This window comes from Papio anubis, chromosome X (genome assembly GCF_008728515.1).
Source record: "Papio anubis isolate 15944 chromosome X, Panubis1.0, whole genome shotgun sequence".
Lineage (NCBI taxonomy): Eukaryota > Metazoa > Chordata > Mammalia > Primates > Cercopithecidae > Papio > Papio anubis.
In genome coordinates, this window is record NC_044996.1 from 79,144,621 (window position 1) to 79,158,864 (window position 14,244).

General features: G+C 40.5%; 1 pseudogene; it reads left to right on the forward strand.

Annotated features, from left to right (window-relative positions):
• The first annotated feature begins 570 nt into the window (after nt 1-570).
• Nucleotides 571-1,908, forward strand: LOC101002365 (annotated as a pseudogene).
• The last annotated feature ends 12,336 nt before the right edge of the window (nt 1,909-14,244 follow it).

Consider the following 14,244-nt stretch of genomic DNA (forward strand, 5'->3'; position numbering starts at 1 on the left):
TATTTTTGAGACGGAGTCTCACTCTGTTGCCCAGGCTGGATTGCAGTGGCATAATCTTGGCTCACTGCAACCTCCGCCTCCTGGGTTCAAGCCATTCTCCTGCCTCAGCCTCTGGAGTAGCTAGGATTACAGGCCCATGCCACCACACCCAGCTAATTTTTGTATTTTTAGTAGAGACAGGGTTTGCCATGTTGGTCAGGCTGGTCTCGAACTCCTGACCTCAAGTGATTCACCAGCCTGGGACTCCCAAAGTGCTGGGATTAAGGCGTGAGCCACCGTGCCTGGCCCCACCTAGTTAGATTTTCATAAAAGAGAGAGAAAGTCTGGATTACACACCTGTAATCCCAACACTTTGGGAGGCAGAGGCAGGTGGATCACCTGAGGTCAGGAGTTCAAGACCAGCCTGGCCAACATGGCGAAACCCGTATCTCCTAAAAAATACAAAAATTAGCTGGGTGTGATGGCAGCCGCCTGTAATCCCAGCTACTCGGGAGGCTGAGGCAGGGAGAATTGCTTGAACCCTGTAGGCGGAGGTTGCAGTGAGCCGAGATAGCGCCACTGTACTCCAAACTGGGCGACAGTGCGAGACTCCGCACCAAAAACAAACAAACAAACAAACAAACAACAACAACAACAACAAAATTCTAGCTAGGGCAGAGCTGGTGGGGACCGAGTGAGTGCCTCAGTCTCCTTCTCCTCTCCTCGCCTGGCCTCGTGGTCTTCTCCCAGCAGCCAGACAGGAACTATATAATCCCGGAAGTTCCGGGGCTTTGCTGTGTGGGATAAACAGCAATGGCGAGGCTGCTGCTCCGAGAACAACAGCCACAGCATTAGGAGCAGGAGCGGCAGCAGCAGCAGCGGCCTCCCCGACCCAGGTCCCCGCAGTCACCGCCTCATCCCCTGGGGCGGACGGAGGGGGCGGTGGCAGCGACGGCAGCCACGGCAGCGACGGCAGCCACGGCAGCGATGGCTGGGCAGCCATGGCAGCGGTGGCACAGCTGGACTAAACAGGTCACCTGCAGGTATTTTATGCATGGGGTTTGTAAGGACGAAGGTAACTGTGGATACTCGCATGACCTCTCTGACAGTCCGTATGGTGTAGTGTGCAAGTATTTTCAGTAAGGGTAATGTGTTTATGGTGACCGCTGCAGATACGAACATAGCAAGCCATTGAAACAGGAAGAAGCAACTGCTACAGAGCTAACTACAAAGTCATCCCTTGCTGCTTCCTCAAGTCTGTCATCCATAGGCGAAATGAATACAAGCGAAGATGAGTGAAGAAATTCAAACTTTGCAACTGTAGGAGCAGGTTCAGAGGACTGGGTGAATACTATTGAGTTTGTTCCTGGGCAACCCTACTGTGGTCTTATGGGGCCTTCCTGCACTGAAGCACCCCTGCAGGGCCCAGTGACCAAGGAAGAATCAGAGGAAAAGCAAATTGCCTTGGAAGCAAAGAAACAGCTGTGCCCCCATGCTGCGGTGGGAGAGTGCTGATATGGGGATAACTGTGTGTATCTCCACGGAGATTCATGTGACATGTGTGGGCCACAGGTCCAGCATCCAATGGATGCTACGCAGAGATCACAGCATGTAAAATCGTGCATTGAGGCACATGAGAAAGACATAGAGCTCTCATTTGCTGTGCAGCACAGCAAAGAGACATGGTATAAGGATCTGCATGGAGGTGAGTCGATGAAAAGCCAACCCAAAGCGAGCACTTTGTAGTCCTCTCCATCTGCAGCCACTTTCTGTCTCAAATTTGCATGGAGGGCTAAATTTGAGGGCAAGATCATAAAGTCCTGCCCAGGAATGCAGATATGTACATCTAACTTTGTCCATTTCCAGAGGTACTACTGGGTGGAGGAGAAGAGAAGCCAGAAACTCTTCAAGAATACAAAGAGACAATGAGCAACAAAGGCATGCAGGTATTTTGAGAGGGAACTGTTTTTTGTTTTTTTTTTTTTTTTTTTTTTGGAACAGGTCTGGCGCTGTATACTTGGGCTGGGTGCAGTGGGCGATCTAGAAGCTCCTGCAAGCTCCAGCCTCCCAGGTTCCAGCCATTCCTCCTGCACCTCCAGCCTCAAGGTAAAGCTGGACTGCAAGTGACATCCCGCCACCTCCTTGGCCTAGTTTTTGTATTTTTAGTAGGAGCCAGGGGTTTTCACCATAGTAACAGCCAGGATGGAGTCTCGATCTCCTGACCTAAAACCAGTCCCACCCGCCTGCGGCTCCCAAAGTGCTGGGGTTACAGGCTTGACCACGGCGCCCGGCCTTTTTTTTGGGGAGCCCGAGGTCTACGGCTCTATCGCCAGGCTGCAGGTGCAGTGGCCAGCGATCTACACCAGGCTCACTGCAAGCTCCACGCACCTCCCGGGTTCCAGCCATTCTGCCTCAGCCTCGGTAGCTGGGACTGCAAGTCGCCACCGCATGGCTGGATTTTTGTATTTTAGTAGAGGCCAAGGGTTTCACCATGTTAGCCAGGATTCTCCGATCTCCTGACCTGGTGATCCCACCGCCACCGGCCCTCCCAAAGTGCTTAGGATTACAGGCTTGAGCTGGCCCGGCCTTTTTTTAGAGGCCAGGTCTAAAACCATGTCGCCAGGCTGGAGTGCAGTGGGGATCTCCCGGCTCACTGCAGAGCTCCACCTCCCGGGTTCTTGAGCCTCCCTTTCAGCCTCCAGTGGCTGGGACTACCACAGAGGCAGCCCGCCACCGCCCGGCTAGTTTTTGTAATTTTTAGTAGAGGCCAGGGTTTCACCATGTGTTAGCCAGGATGGTCACGATCTCTGACCTGCGTGATCCACACGCCTCGGCTCCCAAAGGATGCAGGATTACAGGCGGAGCCACGCCCGGCCTGAGGGAACTGTTTTTACAGGCCTGGGTAAAGAGGAGAGAGGAGCCACAGAGACACAAAGTGGGAACATTAAGCAGATATGGGGCTCAACAAAGGAATCACTTCTGGGAACTAATTGAGGAAAGAGAGAACAGCAACCCCTTTGACAATGAAGAAGAGGTTGTCATCTTTGAGCTGGGTGAGATGTTGCTTATGCTTTTGGCTTCAGGTGGGGACGACGAACTGACAGACTTAAGATCGGTGGGAGTTGTTTCATGATGAGCTGGAAGATTTCTTATGACTTGGATCTATAGCAACCTTGTGTGGCATGTGAACTGGTCTGCTAACCCCAGATAGCAGCTGTCCTCTGTGGTGGTGTGGCAGTGCCTGTGTTCTCTCCCAGGTAAGCCTGTCAACTCCAGGTGCTGTCATAAGAATTTTTACCCAGGGCCTGTCTGTCTTCTCAACCCCTCACCTTTCCCTGAGGAGCATATTGTTTTCCCTGTTGAAAAATGTTACAAAAATAGTCTTAAAGTTAGTTTTTTGTAACACGAATTTAACTGTCAGACAGTTAGTGTAGATGTGTTGCATCATCTGTTTTTCAACCAGATTGTGTTTACAGACTTTTCACACACACATTTTGAGGACCCCAGGTTCAAAAGTAAAAGCAGTGGCCCTGCTTTGGGGTCCAAGAATAGGAGGGATGGGTAAAGGGACCTAAGCTGGCCAATAGCCTTTTGCTCCAGACATGGGACATAGATTCTTGAGGTTTCTGGTAAAATCTGCACTTCTATGTTTTTATATCCGTTCCCTACCCTATAATCCCTACCACGTGCACTTGTTCTGTGGTTTTGGTCTCTTGTTTAATTGCACACAAGTAATACTACTGGGTAACCAGAACCAGGTGTGAATGTGTTGAGATTTCTATTGTTTTGCATGATAGGAAAATTGAGAAAGAATACATATAAAAGATATAGAGGCATAGTATCAATGGAAAGTTGGAAGTTGACTCCGAAGGGCTGACATGGTGTGTGTGAGTGTGGGTGTGTGATAAGCTTCTCATCCTTGCATAGATACAGTATTCTTAGCCTTAGCAGAAAAACTTGGTTTAGTGGTTTAAGCCTTGTGTGGCAGATAGATCTTAAAGGACAAAGCAGTATATTGGCAGTTGTCAATAAAGCAGTGCTAGCTCTGTCTATATATAGATAAATGGGGTTAGCCATAGAGGTTAAAACTACCTGTTTATCCTATATATTAACAAAAACTGGGTCTTAGATACACAGTTGTATTTAATGTTTTACAGTCTAGCCTTTCCAGTACAGGCACTTTCTGAAAAACCTTCATCCTCATTTGGGGCATTTTGTTGTCGGGTTTTTGTGTTTGATTTTGTGGGTATTTGCCTCATTCCACCCCTGAGCTTTCAGGTAGACAGATATGATTCAAAACTCTGTTCTAAGGTGTTTATTGTAGTGGGTAATGGGTTTCCAATAATAAGTCATACTTTTCCACTGAAGGGGAGGGCTCGGGAATCCATAAGACCAGCTAAAGTTAAGTTGTTGGAATAATTTGTTGACTGGAAATTTTACTTTCGTGTTTTGTCGCTCTGGTTCCTGAAAATGATTTGGGATGCTCCTGGTTTGTCCATCTACTGCTTTGATTCCTTGGATCCCACTTTTCGTAAAGTTCTTTCACTTTACAAAAAACAAATAATTGTTGCAGAGGTCTTTGTATTTTGGAGCTGCCCTTTTGTAAGAAGTGCTTTTCCCAAATGAAACAATTAAAAAGAAGTCTAGCTAGCAGCCTATTAATCTTTTCTATCCTTTCAAAGAAAAAAATTTTTATTTTGTTGATTGTATTTATTTATTTTGCTCTCCATTTTATTTAGTTCTGCTCTGATTTTAGTTATTTCTTTTCTTCTGCTAGCTTTGAGTTTAGTGCTTTTCTGAGTTTGTAGTCCCTTTAGGTGCTACATTAGGTTGTTAATTTGAGATATTTCTATCTTCTTGATGTAGACGGTAAGCACTATACTTTTGCCACATCCTTGGGGTTTTGGTGTGTTGTGTCTCTATTTTCATTTGTTTCAAAGTTATTTTTGATTTCTGCCTTAATTTTGTTATTTCTCCTACATTCATTCAGGAGCAAGTTATTTAGTTTTCATGTATCTGTATGGTTTTGAGAGTTCCCGTCAGTATTGATTTCTATTTTTATTCCACTGTGATCTGAGAAGATGCTTGCTATGATTTTGATTTTTTAAAATTTGCTGAGACTTGCCTTTTGATGCATATGTGGTCAATCTTAGAGTATGTTACATGTGGAAATGAGGTCTGGTTGTTGGATGGAATATTCTGTAAATGTATATTAGGCCCAACTGGTCAAGTGGCAAATTTAAGTCCAGAATTTGTTAGTTTTCTGTCTTGATGATCTCTCTAATACTTTCAGTGGGGTATGGAAGCCCCCCATTGTCACTGTGTGGCTGTCTAAGTCTTTTCCTAAGATTAGTAGTGATTGTTTTATAAATCTGGGTGCTCCAATGTTGGGTGAATATATATTTAGGATAGTTATGTTGGGAACAGGCCCCCCCAAATCTGGCCATAAACTGGCCCCAAAACTGGCCATAAACAAAATCTCTGCAGCACTGTGACATGTTCATGATGGCCATCATGCTCACACTGGAAGGTTGTGATTTTACCGGAATGTGGGCAAGGAACACCTCGCCCACCCAGGGCGGAAAACTGCTTAAAGGCATTCTTAAACCACAAACAATAGCATGAGTGATCTGTGCCTTAAGGTCATGCTACTGCTGCAGATAACTAGCCAGACCCATCCCTTTATTTTGGCCCATCCCTTTGTTTCCCATAAGAAATACTTTTAGTTAATCTATAATCTATAGAAAAAATGCGTATCACTGGCTTACTGTTTTTTTTTTTTTTTTTTTTGAGACAGAGTCTCGCTCTGTCGCCCAGGCTGGAGTGCAGTGGCCGGATCTCAGCTCACTGCAAGCTCCGCCTCCCGGGTTTACGCCATTCTCCTGCCTCAGCCTCCCAAGTAGCTGGGACTACAGGCGCCCGCCACCTCGCCTGGCTAGTTTTTTATATTTTTTAGTAGAGACGGGGTTTCACGGGGTTAGCCAGGATGGTCTGGATCTCCTGACCTCGTGATCCGCCCATCTCGGCCTCCCAAAGTGCTGGGATTACAGGCTTGAGCCACCGCGCCCAGCCGCTTACTGTTAATAAATACGTGCGTAAATGTCTGTTCGAGGCTCTCAGCTCTGAAGGCTGTGAGACCCCTGATTTCCCACTCCACACTTCTATATTTCTGTGTGTGTGTCTTTAATTCCTCTAGCCCCGCTGGGTTAGGGTCTCCCCAACTGAGCTGGTCTTGGCAAGTTAAATCTTGAATCACACACTTTATCATTATGTAATGCTGTTCTTTGTCCTTTTTTACTGTTGTTGGTTTAAAGTCTGTTTTATGTGATACAAAAATAATGACCCCTGCTGTTTTTTGATTTCTAATTGCATGATAGATCTTTCTCTATTCCTTTAAACTGTGCCAGTAGGTGTCATTACATGTGACATGTCTCTTGAACACAGCAGAAGGTTCAGTCTTGTTTTCTTATCTAATTTACCACTCCATGACTTTTAAGTGGAGGATTTAGGTCATTTACACTCAAGCTTCATATTGATATGTAAGGTTTTTTTCCTGTTGTGGTATTCTTAGCTAGTTGCTTTGTGGTCTTGATTGTGTAGTTGCTTTATAGGGTCTGTGGGTTATGTACTTATGTGTGCTTTTGTGGTAACAAGTATTATTCTTTCATTAACATGCTTAGAATTCCCTTAAGCATCTCTTGTAGGGCCAGTCTGGTAGTGATGAATTCTCTTAGTGATTGCTCGTCTGGCAAAGATTTTATTTCTCCTTTGTTTATGAAGCTTAGTTTAGCAGGGTGTGAAATTCTTGACTGGAATTTCTGTTCTTCAAAAATGTTGAAAATAGACCCCTAATCTATTCTGGCTTATATGGTTTCTGCTGAGAAGTCTACTGTTAGTCTGATGGGATTCCCTTTATGGGTAATATGACTCTTTAGCTGCCTTTAAGATTTTTTATTTTGTGCTGACCTTGGAAACTGATGACTATGTGCCTTGGGGATAGTCATCTTGTATAGTATCTTGCAGGAGTTCTCTGTGTTTCTTTTATCTGCATGTGGACCTCTCTAGTAAGATTGGGGAAATTTTCCTGGGTTATATTCTCAAATATGTTTTCTAAGTTGTTTACTTTATCTTCTGTTCTCTCAGGAATGCTAATGAATTGAAGGTTAGATCACCCTGCATAATCCTATATTTCTCAAAGGCTTTTCTAAAAAAATTGTATTTTAGGTACAGGGATACATGTGCAGGATTGTTATATAGGTAAATTGTACGTCATGGAGGTTGGGTGTACACATTGTTTCATTACCCAAGTAATAAGCATAGTACCTGATAGGCAGTTTTTGATCCACAGCTTCCTCCCACCCTCCACTGTCAAGTAGGTGCTGGTGTCTGTTGTTCTCTTCTTTGTATTCACATGTACTCAATGTTTAGCTCCCACTTGTAAAAGAGAACATGTGCTATTTGGTTTTTTGCTCCTACATTAGTTTGCTTAGGATAATGAACTCCAGTTCCATTCATGTTGCTGCAAAGGGCATGCTCTTGTTCTTTTTTATGGCTGTGTGGTATGCCATGGTGTATATGTACCACATTATTTTTATCCTGTCAGCATTGCTAGGCATTTAGGTTGAATTCATGTCTTTGTGATTGTGAATAGTGCAATGATGAACATACACATTCATGTGTCTTTATGGTAGAACAGCTTATATTCCTTTGTGTATTTGCCCAATAATTGGATTGCTGGGCCAAATGATAGTTCCATTTTAAGGTATTTGATAAATCTCCACACTGCTTTCTACAATAACTGAACTAATTTACATTCCCACCAGCAGTGTATAAGCATCCCCATTTCTCTGCAACCTCACAAGCATCTGTTGTTTTTTTTTTAATAGCCCTTCTGATGGGTGTCAAACATGGTATGTTTTACCATTTCATGTCAAGCATGGAATGTATTACCATTTCTTTGTGTCATCTCTGATTTGCTTCAGCAGTATTTTGTAGTTCTCCTTGTAGAGATCTTTAACCTCCCTGGTTAGCTGTATTCCTAGCTATTTTATTCTTTTGTGGCTGTTGTGAATGGGATTGTTTTCTTGATTTGGCTCTCAGCTTGGAGATTGTTGGTGTACAGCTTATTAATAATAATTGTTTTAAATTTCTGATCGTACAATTCCAATATCACTACCGTATCTGAGTGTGGTTTTGATGCTTGCTCTGTCTGTTTAAATTATGTCTTTTGACTTTTATTATCCCTTGTAACTTTTTTTTAACAGCTAGACAGAAGGTACTGGATAAAAAGAACCCCGGTAAGTGTTTTTTCAGTGGTTTGATGGTAAAGTGTGGGGGGAAGGGAAGTGGTCCGTGGTTCTATAAATTAGGTCTTAGCCTGTGCTTCTAAAATGTGAACCTCACCAATGCTTCTCAATCCCTTCTCCCTGGGATAGGATGGCTAGAGTAATACTGAGTTTGATTTTTTTTCTTTCCTTCTGTGGAAGCCTCCAGGGGGCTAGATTTGGGTATTTTCTTCTCCCAGGTCAGTTAGACTCTGATAAAATGCTAATAGTTTAGGCTCTGGTAAGATAGTTTCTCTTTAGGGCAGGCCTTATTATGAAAAACAAAATACTCTGGCATATTAAAAAATGGTTTCTTTTTTCCTCTCCTTTTCAGAAGCATGGGATGATTTTTTTCCCAATATTCACTGTGAGAATCTGTGAGGTAAACTCATAACTGTGTTTCCCCATTATTAGACATATCCCCGGAGTTTTTACTCCCAGACTTGGCCACTCGAAGCCTCCAGTAATTTGTCAATTACAGTCCAGGTTTTTCTACCCTGGTACTGGTTCATGTTGAGGTTCTGCTTTGAGGTTTTTGCTCCAGTAAATTATGATTCTCTGTATTCATCTGTCTGCCTCTCTGATTTGGGGGACAGTAATTTTCCCTTTGATTTTACTTTTCTGACAGTTAAAAAGAGTTATTTGCTTTTCAGTTTGATCAGCCTATAACTTGTTGTTAAGGTGAAGTGACAACCTCCAAGCTCCTTACATGCCAAACAGAAACTGGAAATTACCTATTCTCTTTTATGACCACATAGTACTCCACTGTATATATGTATAGTCTGTGTCTAATCACTTTCCTATGTGTGTGCATTTAGGTTGTTTCTAATGCTTTGCAATTGAAACTATTCCACAATGAATAACCTTGATCATTTGCATTTTTACATTGTTGGAAATTTAATTTCTGGATAGATTTCTATAATGAAATTTTTATATTAAAATGTAAGGGCATATGTAGCTTCATTAGGTATTGTTAAATTTATCTGTAGAAAAATTTTGACAATTTGCATTCCTGCTAGCAAAGGATAAGAGTGGCGTTTTCCCCTGGTCTCACCAACAGAATGTCTTTTTGTATTTTTAAATTTTTCCAGCTTGATAGGTGAGGAATGAAGAAAGTTTGAATGTTTTTTGTATGTTGTAGGTTAATGTTTACATATTTATGTGAATTATCTATAAACTTTCCCCTATTTTTCTCTCAGGTATTTGGTACTTTGCCCTTCAATTGTGTGTGTTTGTGTGTGTGTATGTATGTATGTACATATGTAAGTGTATGTGTGTATATATATATAGTCACACATGTGTATACATATATATGTATATTCACACATATATATACATATGTAGATATATAACATATATTAGCTCTTTGTGTTAGGGATATGTTGCAAATATGTTTTCCCCATTATAAGTTTTCCTTTGACTTATCTTCATTTTCATACAAACAGTTTCTGTTTTATTTGCAATTTTATCAATATTTTCTGCTATGACCTCCAAATTTTCATTCAATATGAAATATTTGGAATGTCTTTGCGTACACGAAACTTAAAGAAGATATGACCTAAGTTTTCTTTTAGTATGTTGTCATATTTTTTTCAGTTAGACCTCTAAATCATTTGGCATAAAGTGTTGTTTGTATTGTAAGATATAGAACTATTTTTTCTTTTTCCAAGTTTCTATGCAGTTGTCCCAGTGAAACGATAAAAATCCATTTTTTTCTAGTGATTTGATTTTCTTTAGTGATTTGATTTGCCACTGTTATTATCTACTAAATATTCACATCTACTTAGACCTGTTTTTGGACTTTCTATTCTGTTATACTTATCTATTTGCTCTTCCATCTACCAGTATGTCACTCTTTTAATTATAGAGGCTTCTTTGTATGTTTTATTATTGATGATTATATTCCCTAGTCATATTGTCTCAGTTTATTTTATTATTTTATTTTTTCTTCAACTCACCTCAGTATAAATTATTTTATGTTTATATATCTAATGGACCCTAAATATCGCATTGAAAGTTGATTTTAGGATAAGTTCCTGACAGCATCTTGTTTTCTTGCCTTTGAGTCTTTTTTTTTTTTTTCTTGAAAGTAGAATGCAGCCAAAAAAAAAAAAAAAAAGGGTTCAATTTGGTTGGGTTTCAATTTAATGAAAGTTTTGTTGTATCTGCTTAATGGGTTAATAAAAGCAACTTTAGCACTAGGAAAAAAATTATTTTTTTGTCTCAGTTTTTTGTGTTCTTTCTTGTTTGTTTTCATATATGAACTTAAAGGTCAATTTTAGTGATACTGCAAATTCTTGGCATTTTTATTAGGATTCCAGTTGTGTTTTAAATTTTTCCTCATACTTTTTGCATATTTCTCATTAAATATACTTATAGGTAATCTTATTTAAAATTATTTTACATGAGATACTCTCTACTATATTTTTTCAATCAACAACAGTTTATTTTAATTTTATGTCAGAAAGTTTTAACAGCAAAAATTTTAACATGTGATGTTAGAAATGTTTTCATAAGATCAAATTTATTGTAAACATGTGTTTACACTTTGTGTTGAAATCCATTTAAACTTGCATTTTACTTTATTTTTAATTTTTGAAACACCAATATTTTAATTTACTTATTTAAATTATTTTATAAATTTCAACTTCTATTTTAGATTCAGGGGTACATATGTAGGTTTGTTACACTGGTATATTGTGTGATACTGAGGTTTGGGGTTATGATTGATCTTATCACCCAAGTAGTGAGCATAGTACCCAATAGGTAGTTTTTCAATTCTTCCACTCCTCCCTGCTCCCCTCTTATGGAGTCCCCAGTGTTTATTGTTCCCATCTGTGTCCATGTGTCCCAAATCTTTAGCTCCCACTGATAAATGTGAAGATGGAGTATTTGGTTTTCTGTTCCTGTGTTAGTTCACTTTGGATAATGACCTCCAGCTGCATCCGTGTTGCTGCAGAGGACACGGTTTCATTCTTTTTTATGGTACATATTTTCCATGGTATATATGTACCACATTTTCTTTACCTAATCCACCATTAATGGGCATTTAAGCTAATTCCGTGTCTTTTCTATTGTGAATACTGCTGCTATAAACATACAAGTGCATACGTCTTTTGGTGGAATGATTTATTTTCCTTTGGGTGTATACCCACCAATGGGATTGCTATGTTGAATTGGTAATTCTGTTTTAAGTCCTTTGAGAAATCTCCAAATTGCTTTCCACAGTGGCTGAACTAATTTACATTCTCACCAACAGTGTGTAAGAGTTCCTTTTGCTCCACAGTCTCACCACCATCTATTATTTTTTTGACTTTTTAGTAATAGCCATTGCAATGGATGTGAGATGATATCTCATTGATTTGTATTTTTTTTCTTACACTTTTATTTTAGATTCAGAGGTACATGTGCAGGTTTCTCATATAGGTAAACTCATGTCACGGGAGTTTGTTGTACAGATTATTTTGTCACCCAGGTACTAAGCCTAGTACCTAATAGTCATATTTTTCTGATTCTCTCCCTCCTTCCAACCTCCACCCTCAAGGAGACGCCTGTGTCTGTTTTTTTCCCTTTGTGTCCATGTATGTTCATCGTTTAGCTCCCACTCGTACGTGAGAACATGTGGTATTCAGTTTTCTGTTCCTGCATTAGTTTGCTAAGGATGATGGCATTCAGCCCCAATTATCATTAATTGCAAAGGACATGATCTCATTCTTTTTTATGGCAGCATAGTATTTCATGGTGTATATGTACCACATTTTCTTTTTTTTTTTTTTTTTTTTTTTTTTTTTTGAGACGGAGTCTGGCTCTGTCGCCCGGGCTGGAGTGCAGTGGCCGGATCTCAGCTCACTGCAAGCTCCGCCCCCCGAGTTTACGCCATTCTCCTGCCTCAGCCTCCCGAGTAGCTGGGACTACAGGCACCCGCCGCCTCGCCCGGCTAGTTTTTTGTATTTTTTAGTAGAGACGGGGTTTCACCGTATTCGCCAGGATGGTCTCGATCTCCTGACCTCGTGATCCGCCCATCTCGGCCTCCCAAAGTGCTGGGATTACAGGCTTGAGCCACCGCGCCCGGCCTTATGTACCACATTTTCTTCATCCGGTCTACCATTGATGGGCGTTTAGGTTGATTCCATGTCTTTGCTATTGTAAATATTACTGCATTGAACATACACATATATGTATCTTTATGATACAATGATTTATATTTTGGGTGGTATATACCCAGAAATGAGATTGCTGGGTTGAATGGTAGTCCTGTTTTTAGTTCTTTAAGGAACTGCCACACTGCTTTCCACAATAGTTGAACAAACTTGCACTCCTGCCAACATTGTATAAGTGTTTCCTTTTCTCTACAACCTCACCAGCATCTGTTATTTTTTGACTTTTTAGTAATAGCCATTCTGACTGGTGTGAGATAATATCTCATTGTGGTTTTGATTTTCATTTTGCTTATAATCAGTGATACTGAGCTTTTTCGTATGCTTGTTGGCTGCATGTATGTCTTTTGAAAGGGGTCTGTTCATATCCTTTGTGCACTTTGTGTGGTTGTGTGTGTGTGTGTGTGTATGTATGTGAGCAACAAGGCTGTTTATTTCACCTGGGTGTAGGTGAGCTGAGTCCGAAAATGGAGTCAGCCCCTTTGTGCACTTTTTAATGGGGTTGCCTGTTTTTTTCTTATAAATATGTTTAAGTTATTTATAGATGCTAGATATTAGACATTTGTCAGATGCACAGTTTGCAAATATTTTCTCCCATTGTGTAGGCCGTCTGCTTACTCTGTTGATAGTTTCTTTTACTGTGAAGAAGCTCTTTAGTTTAATGAGATTCCATTTGCCAATTTTTGCTTTTGTTGCAATTACTTTTGGTGTCTTTATCATGAAATCTTTGCCAGTTGCTATGTTCAGATTGGTATTGCCTAGGTTGTTTTTGAGGGTTTTTATAGTTTTGGATTTTACATTTATTAATCCATCTTGAGTTGATTTTTGTATATGATGTAAGGAAGGGAACCAGCTTCAGTCTTCTGCATCTGGCTAGCCAGTTATCCCAGCACCATTTATTGAATGAGGAGTCCTGTCCCCATTGATTGTTTCTGTCAGCTTTGTCAAAGATCAGATGGTTGTGGGTGTGCAGCCTTATTTCTGGACTATCTATCCTGTTTCATTGGTCTATGTGTCTATGTGTCTGTTTTTGTGCGAGTACCATGTTGTTTTTGTTACTGTAGCCCTATTGTATAGTTTGAAGTCAGCTAATGTGTTGCCTCCACTTTTGTTCTTTTTGCTTAGGATTGCCTTGGTTGTTCGTGCTCTTTTTTGGTCTGTATGAACTTTAAAATAGTTTTCTCTAGTTTTGTGAAGAATGTCAATGGCAGATTTATAGAAATGGCATGGAATGTACAAATTGCTTTGGGTAGTGTGGTCATTTTAATGATATTGATAATTCCTATCCATGAGCATGAAATGTGTTTCTTTTTATTTGTGTCATCTCTGATTTCTTTGAGTAGTGTTTTTAATTCTCATTGTAGAGATCTTTCACCTCCCTGGTTAGCTGTATTCCTAGGTATTTTACTCTTTTTGTGGCAGTTGTGAGTGGGATAGCATTCTTAATTTGGCTCTCCACTTGGCTTTTGTTGGTGTATAGGAATGCTAGTCATTTTTGTACATTGATTTTGTATCCTGAAACTTGTTGAAGTTATTTGTCAGGTTAAGGAGCTTTTGGGCTGAGACTATGAGGTTTTCTATATGTAGAATCATTTCATCTGCAAACAGGGATAGTTCAACTTGCCGTCTTCCTATTTGGATGCCTTTCATTTTTTTCTCTTGCCTAATTGCTGTTGCTAGGACTTCCAATATTATGTTGAATAGGAGTGGTGAGAGAGGGCATCCTTGTCTTGTTCTGGTTTTCAAGGGGGAATGCGTCCAGCTTTTGCCCATTTAGTATGATG